The sequence below is a fragment of the Nicotiana tabacum genome, chromosome 8 (assembly GCF_000715075.1).
Source record: "Nicotiana tabacum cultivar K326 chromosome 8, ASM71507v2, whole genome shotgun sequence".
Lineage (NCBI taxonomy): Eukaryota > Viridiplantae > Streptophyta > Magnoliopsida > Solanales > Solanaceae > Nicotiana > Nicotiana tabacum.
In genome coordinates, this window is record NC_134087.1 from 21130612 (window position 1) to 21138551 (window position 7940).

The 7940-nt window shown below is 39.5% G+C and overlaps 1 non-coding gene across 1 annotated transcript; it reads left to right on the forward strand.

Annotated features, from left to right (window-relative positions):
- The first annotated feature begins 2103 nt into the window (after nucleotides 1-2103).
- On the forward strand, nucleotides 2104-2210 carry LOC142163671 (small nucleolar RNA R71). The gene has a single exon (XR_012694616.1). It is a non-coding gene; the product is annotated as a small nucleolar RNA R71 (small nucleolar RNA).
- The last annotated feature ends 5730 nt before the right edge of the window (nucleotides 2211-7940 follow it).

The window sequence follows — 7940 nt, forward strand, 5'->3', positions numbered from 1 at the left end:
GTTGTGCCTACACATCTAACAAACTAGATGAGATAATAACAGGTAATGTGGAGTCAGGTCCAAGGAACTCATACCTGAGGTGGGCAGGCAGTGGCTTCAACTCCAGCTTTGGTGGTTGTTCAATGGATGGCTTGGCTGGAGGAGTTTCTCTATTTTCCAAGTGCAAGGGCTCAAATTCAAGAGTTCTATCCCAGAACCCTCTGTCCTTTATGCCAACACCCATTCTGCCAGTTCTTCTCCATTTACCTCATCTAAATTCATCAGACATGCAACAAGAGGGTCCTCAATAGTCAGCATCTCATCATCAGTCTCTACGATTACATCCATAGCATCAATAAGAGAGCAATTGGCGAATTCACTTGGCCGCCTCATAGATTTCTGCACATTGAATGTTATCTCTTCGTCGTTCAATCTCATCTTAAGCTCCCCAGTCTCACAATCAATGAGAGCTCTCCCAGTGGCCAAGAATGGCCTTCCCAAAATTATGGGAATCTCTTCATCCACTTTTCAGTCTAAGATCACAAAATCTGCAGGGAACACAAATTTCCCTACCTGAATCAACACATCATCCAGGATACCAGAGGGTCGCTTTACAGTCTTGTCAGCCAGCTGCAACAACATAGAGGTGGGTCTAGCTCTTCCAATACCCAGCCTCTTATAAATAGCTAGGGGCATAAGATTTATGCTGGCCCCTAGATCACACAGTGCCTTAGCAAAAGCAAAATTACCAATAGTGCATGGAATTGTAAAGCTCCCTGGGTCAGACAGCTTTTCCGCAATTGGACTAGTCACCACTGCACTACAAGTCTGAGTAAGAGTAACTGTGGCCAAGTCTTGAAAATCAAATTTTCGGGACATCAATTCCTTCATCATTTTTTCATACTCAGGCATCTCCTTCAATGCATCAATTAATAGAATATTTACCTGGATTTGTTTCAGCATCTCCAAGAACTTTTTGTATTGCTCATCTTTTTGGTACTTAGCCAGCCTTTGAGGGAATGGTGCAGGAGGTCTCTTCTTCCCAATGATTTGGGACTGCTCTTTATCAGCTGCCACCTCAACTACTGGTTCCCGGGCTATCTCAGCTTCTTTCTCAGCCTCAGTCTGAATGTTATTTTCTTCCTGGACAGGCTGGACTGTCACCTCTGTTAGTTTCATTGACTCATCCAGCTCAATGGGCATTGGTATGAGTGTCTCAGCCTGTCTGGTTTCTTGAACCCTCTCTTGATCTACATCCAAATCTCTTCCATTACGTAGACTCACTGCCATCAGCTGCTTTGGACCTTGATCTTTTGGGTTTATTTGAGTGTCTGCAGGTAATGTCCCATGAGGACGATTGTTTAGAGACATCGAAATTTGGCCCATATGCACTTCAATATTCTTGATAGCTGAATCATGTGCATCTACTATTTTCCTAATTTTTGCATTAGACCCAATAACCTGTTGCTTCATTGCCTCAAGTCGAGCAAACCCATCTTCATGTCGTCCACCATGCTGCTGCTGAGGGGGTGATACCCCTGCTGCTGATTCTGATTGTTATATCCCTATGGCCTTGGGTAATGTGCCATATTGTTAGGAGGTCTCATACCTCCCATGTTCCCATTATTGAACTGTGGCTGGACTGGCCTGTAAGGCTGATTTTGCTGGCCCCAATTCTGACCACCCTGTCTCTGGCCTCCATAATTAGACACATAGTTCATGTCTTCAGGGTAGTGATGATGATCATGTTCTGCATTTCATTGGTTACCAATTGGCTGACTAACACAAGATGTGCACAATCCCCCATTGGTAGTATCTACGATGTGTACCTGCTGCTTCTGGCCTGACTCTTCCACCTTTTTGGTGAGTATACTCATTTGTGTCAATAAGGTGGCCATATTTTCAGCCATAGAGTTAGATGGATCTGAGGACACTGAGTGAACCACTGGACTAATAGGTGCATTCTTGATTGACCATCCCAAATTCTGTGCCATCTTGTCAAGCAGACTCTGGCCTTCTCTCCATGTTTTGCTCAAAAATGCTCCACCAGCTGAAGCATCAACAATGTTCTTCATGCTATCTGACAATCCCATGTAAAACCGCTGCCCCAACATCAAATCTAGAATACCATGGTGCGGGCATATAACCAGCATCCCTTTGAAGTGTTCCCATGTTTCATGCAGTGTCTCCATTGGTCTCTGTTTAAAACTTAAAATTTCATCAATTTGTTGAGCAGTCTTGTTGGGTGGGTGGAACTTGATATGAAATTTCTTGACTAACTCCTCCCAAGTAGTTATGGAATTAATGGGAAGCGAGTTTAGCCAGGTCTGGGCAGCTCCTGTCACTGAGAATGGAAACAATAACAGCTTGATTGCTTCCTGAGTTATGCTGGGCTGCCTTTGGGTTTTGCAGATTGGCAAGGAATTCTTCAAGTGCTGTTGAGGATCTTCGACTTGTGACCCTGAAAATAGTCCCTTGTTTTGCAACAAGTGCAACATGTTGTTTGTGATTTGGAATGATTCAGCATGTATCTGCGGGACTAGAATTGCTGTGGCCAGATTTTCAGTTGTGGGTTGTGCCCAGTCATAGAGAGCAGCCTCTGGCACTATTGGTACAGCTGGGTCTACTTCGTGATCCCCCATGTCTGGTTCGAATTGTTCAGTTGTTTGTTGTTGTTTGTTTTTCCGGTTGGCCCGATTCAAGGCCTTGAAAACTTTTCGGGATCTGATAATGCTTCAAATACTTCACCGGTTCTTGATGAGTTTCTAGGCATGCACCTGTACAACCAAGTCAACAAACGTTAAAATTTCAACGTAAATATTGGGTATAGAGAAAACTGACTACACTAAGAATTTTTGTACTTTTTTTAATTGTAATTGATAATACCGTTAATTCGCCGACAACGGCGCCAAAATTTGATCACGCCCAACTATGCCTTATAAAAAGGACACGCGGACGTTGCAAATATAATCTGAGTATTTAGCCCAGAGTCAAACCCACAAGGAATTAACCTATCAGTTACTTTCGTTAAACGTACTAAACTCTACAGAATCAACTTCCCAAACGTTGTCAATAACAATTGATGGTATCTCTACTAACTAAGAATGAATGTAAATAAACAACTTAAAACTAACTACGATTAAGTTGTAAACAATTAAGAAAAGGTTCTAAGGCTATGATTTCCCCTATTGATGGAATCCCTTCCGGTTATGCTTCACATAGAATCACTAAATCATCTCTATCAATCATGAGCACTCCTCTTACCGTAAATCTCTCCCGAGTAAGCACGATAATTTACTAGACGCACTCTCCCGAGATACGCTAGATGACTTTGTTTATTACAGCTCACTTTACATTGCACCCAAAGCTTCGTTATTCCTAATCCCGCCTTTAAACCCGCAGTTATAGATCCATCTTATACTTTGCTCCTTGGTTGTAATTTACAATTTCTGATGTATTTCCTTTACTTTACTTTTGGACTATTGTTGATACCCAATTTTTCCCTATATATTTCCAAAATGACATATATGTGCATATATAAGCACCCCAAAGGGTTTTGGCATTTTTAATGATTTTTAAACCAATTTATGGCCTATTTTTACACCATTAAATCCCATAATTATTCCCAAAGCTTGCCATTTTGGAGAATAATTTATTTCATTCTCATATTTACATCAAAATATAGCTAACATGATTTTTCGCATATTTTTAAAAAATTCGTTTGGTATTTTTAAAACTAAATTGCATATAATTGTAATACTAGCCTCTTTGAGATTTTATAACATTTTATAATTATAAAAAGTGATCCCAGTATTTTAAATTAATGTTTATATACTATTTTACTAATTCAGTACTTTAATTTAATTTCAAATCATTTTTTTACTATTTTTATTAAATAAAAGGAAAAACTGGCTGTTTAAGATATAGCCCCAATTCGTTTCAATTGTAGCCCCATTTACCTTTCAATTTTACCCCAAAATCAAGCCCAATCATCCCAATCCAATTACTCAATTAACCCAACCCAGCTCCCAATTAACCGAACCGGCCCGTGTTCCTTTCAATCTGAGCCGTTGATCATTTTGATCAACGGCCCAGATTCCCCCTTACCTTAATTAATTCCAACGACCCCTATCCCTCTCTCATTTTTCCAGTCCGCCGCCTTTGGATACTCTCCTCTCTCAAACTCTCTCTCGAAGGGTCCTGAAACCCTAGCCTCTCTCAGCCGTCTCCGACCATAACTTCACCGGAATCCATGGCTTCCCAGGCCATGGATGGCCTGTACTCACCTTCTTTCACCCCTAAACCATGGGTGTTTAAGAGTTAGAGGTCTGACCTCGATGGCGTCCGTTCAGATCCTCTATAGATCCGTGGTTCTATGGCCTCTCCGGCCTTGCTCCGGCGAATCCAAGCTTTAGGAGCCTATCTTTAGCCATCTTCGACTCAAGATCGGACTTTCTTCCAAGCCTTCTCATTTCTAGGGTTTCTTTGAAACCCTAAAGCTATTCGAGGTCTTTCTCTAGTTGTTTTCTTAGATCTATGCTATATATGTGCTCTAATGGAGCTTTAAAACGTTTTCCCCAATCTTTTCTTTCAAAATTCGTTTCTCTTCGATTTAGGGTTTCTGAAAAGTTTTAAGATGTTTTCTGACTTTTCTTCTTCTTCTTTTCTTTGTGTGAATCTGGCTATGCCATGTTCTTATGTTCTCTCTTCCAACTCGCATGTTCTTTTTTTTTCTTGTGTTCTATATTTGTCGTGTTATGTATGTTCTTCTATTTTGTGCTCTTTTCTTTCTTCTACTAGTTTCTACAACATGCTTTACATGTCTTCCAACCCTTGGCTCTTTCAGACTCATTCTGAGTCTATGAACCAAACCCTCTTTGTTATGACTCTGAATTTTCCTATACTAGTCTCTCTCTTTGTTTCACATGTCTGTATGCTTTATATATGACAAACTCTTCTTTCAAAAGGTCTTTTGCCAACTTGTGATTGATTCCGAATTCCTTTTTATGAGGATTGATTGAGTGTTATTGATTTTCTTTAAATTAAGTCTCTTTTCACCTTTTCTTGGTTGGATCCATTCATGCCAAGGCTCAAACCTTGATATTTACTGGCTGTTGATTGATTGCCTTTCCTTATTTGCCCAAACCGTGTGCTACTAGACTCTTTCTTTAAATAAGTTTCTGTGTATTTACCCTTATTGTACTGCCTTAGAAAAGATTTTAAAATCAAATCCTTTCCTTATTTATGTTGCCCGTTTGAATTAAATCCCTTAACCAAAGGGAAACAACTTCTGATTGATTGCAAAACTATTCTCTTACCTTTTGTTTTCTTTTTTTTACTCACCTTATGCACTATAAAAGGGAAAGGCCTTTTCACATGCTGAGAGAGAGACTTTTCTGCACAAAAACACAAGCTTTTAATATTCGATACTGAGTTCTTTCACAAAAACTCCACTCTCTTCTTCTACTTTGTGCTTTCTGAAACAATTTCGAGCTCTCTCTCTCTAAAACTCTCAAGTGTTCTGCTGAACTTAAGGCTGCTCCTGTCGTGTTTACTTGCCGTAATTACTCTATTGTTCTGCTTGTTCTTACTTTGCAACTGGTACGTTATTCTTAGTTGAATTATGCTTCTTCATTGTGTGTTTACTTCCTAGTCTGTTATGTTCTTCTTTATTATGTTTCTGCAACCCTGTTGTGTTTTTCTTATGTGAACTCCCTTTCCCTTTTGTATGTGAGTAAAGTTTTAACCATGACAACACTCTGTTATTGCTGCCCATGACTTTGAACTAGGTTCTTTTGAACCCTTTACTCGAATCAATTCCCACTTACCTTCTCCCTTTTATGTGCTTGAGCCTTGGACATAGGTCTGATAGTGTCCTAATCACTATCCAGACCATGGTCTGACCTTCAAGGATCTGCTCCTAACTTGTTTAACCCATACAAATGGTCAGGGGTGTGCCAGCCTGCACTTGTGGCTAGGCATGACCACCATCTGTTATGGCTCCCCAATTTCCTTTTTACTTTGCACTTACTCCTAGCTGTAAGTTCTGCCCCCCCTGTAAGCCATGCTTTGGGACCCTTGAGCTCCCACTGAACTTGGATGCCTGAGGGCTGGATCTTCCATACTGCACTATTCTTTTAATGGCATCCCGAGTGTAAGCAATGCCGGGAATCCTTGAGATTCCTCGGAACTTTGAAACACTTTGGATAAAGAGAAGGCTTTGGAAATCTGGATTCGAATTGGTTAATCACATGTTATTAGACATTAAGATTGAATTAGGTTCCTCGGATGCAGCTGTTAGTTTCTGATGTACTTTTAATTTCAGTCTGATTCACTGGTTTGTAATAACTTGTATAAAAACTCAGGGAGCATAGTAAAAGGGTGTGGGAGGGGTTTTACTTTCTTGCATAAAAAAGGGTAGAAATCATGCTTTAGGACTTTATTCTTTAATTTTACTATAAATCCTGCCTATAGATCTGTCTAATATTTCTGATTCAAATCACATAGAGAGCATGCCTATAGGGTTTAACGTTCACACACGTATAGAAATCATGCCTATAGGATATGCATATTCGTTAGGCAAAAACTCTAGGATTAATTAAATAAGTTCTGGACAATCAAAATAGATATCATTCCTATAGGATTTGCATCAAACTCGTCTGATTCGCTTAAAGTAATAAGGATTTATTAACTGGTCCTTGACGTCTTAATACATCAATGATTTCAGAAGTCTTAATTCTTTGACAAAAACTCTTTTGACTCAGTATGCTTTTAAGTCCCTCAAATCGGCATCTTTTTCTGAAACAGTTTCTTTCTAAACATTCTGCCTAAACGTTTTACTCAGACCCTGAAATTATCTTTTAAAACAGTTGCAACTTACCCTTTCCTTAGATATTTCTATCTCTGAAACTATTTCACAACCATTTCTGTGTTTTATTTTTACTGCAGTCTATACTTTCTTTTCAAAACTCCTCTGCATTAGACTACTTTTTCCTGAAACCAGTACCTTTTAAATCACTCGCTTAAAATGCCTTAATCTCTTACAATTGTATCCGAGTTGCCTAATGCAGACTTTCTGTCTAAATATATGTGTTGAACCAGTCCGCTCGCCGCTTAATTCTAAATTTAAGACCAAATCAGTATATGCTAAGACATGGCAAACTAAGTGTTGTCTGATTTAAGGGGTTTATTTGAGCCTTATTTGCCTGTTTACTCATCCCTTTATTTGATATTTGTTTTGATTGTCGAATTAAAATTTTATCCTTTGAAACCCCATAGAGGCCCCATACCTTTCTTCCCTCTTAGGATTAGAAGTCCTAATGCCCCGGGACTGATAGGTTGGGACAAGTACTAGCATGCAATAAGTAATCGAGACTAAACGCGCTTTAATACCTTAACGGGGTGGGAAGGATAGAATATGGATATGATGACCATGCGATAACGTCTCATGTAGCCTCTCACTGAGGAGTGATTACCGGATGTTGTGTGGGGTTATCCATATTGTGTTTAAACCTAGGACCCCCTTTTCTTTCCTTTTTATAATGATTTCTTTTTCTTTTAATCAATTCTTTTTTTCAAAACTGGGTATTCTTCCTTTCTATTCCAAAGCTTTAAACTTATTTGTAATCCCTATGTGCAAACTTTACTTGTTTCTACTATCTTCTAAAGTCACAATTGTATCATGACCGGGAACCACACTAGTGGATCTTGAGGGATGCCTAACATCTTCCCCTCGGGATAATTTCTAGCCCTTACCCTAATCTCTGGTTTCTTTGATTCAACTTTTCTAAAAAATGTCCTAATGCACTATAATCATTAGGTGGCGACTCTTCAAACCCCAAAACCCAATTCTCGAAAGGGAATAGAGTTGTCCTTCCCAAATGTCGTATACCCGATTTCGACCCCAAATGCGAGGAAGAAAAAGGGGGTGTCGATAGCATGGTGACTCTGCTGGGGACTCT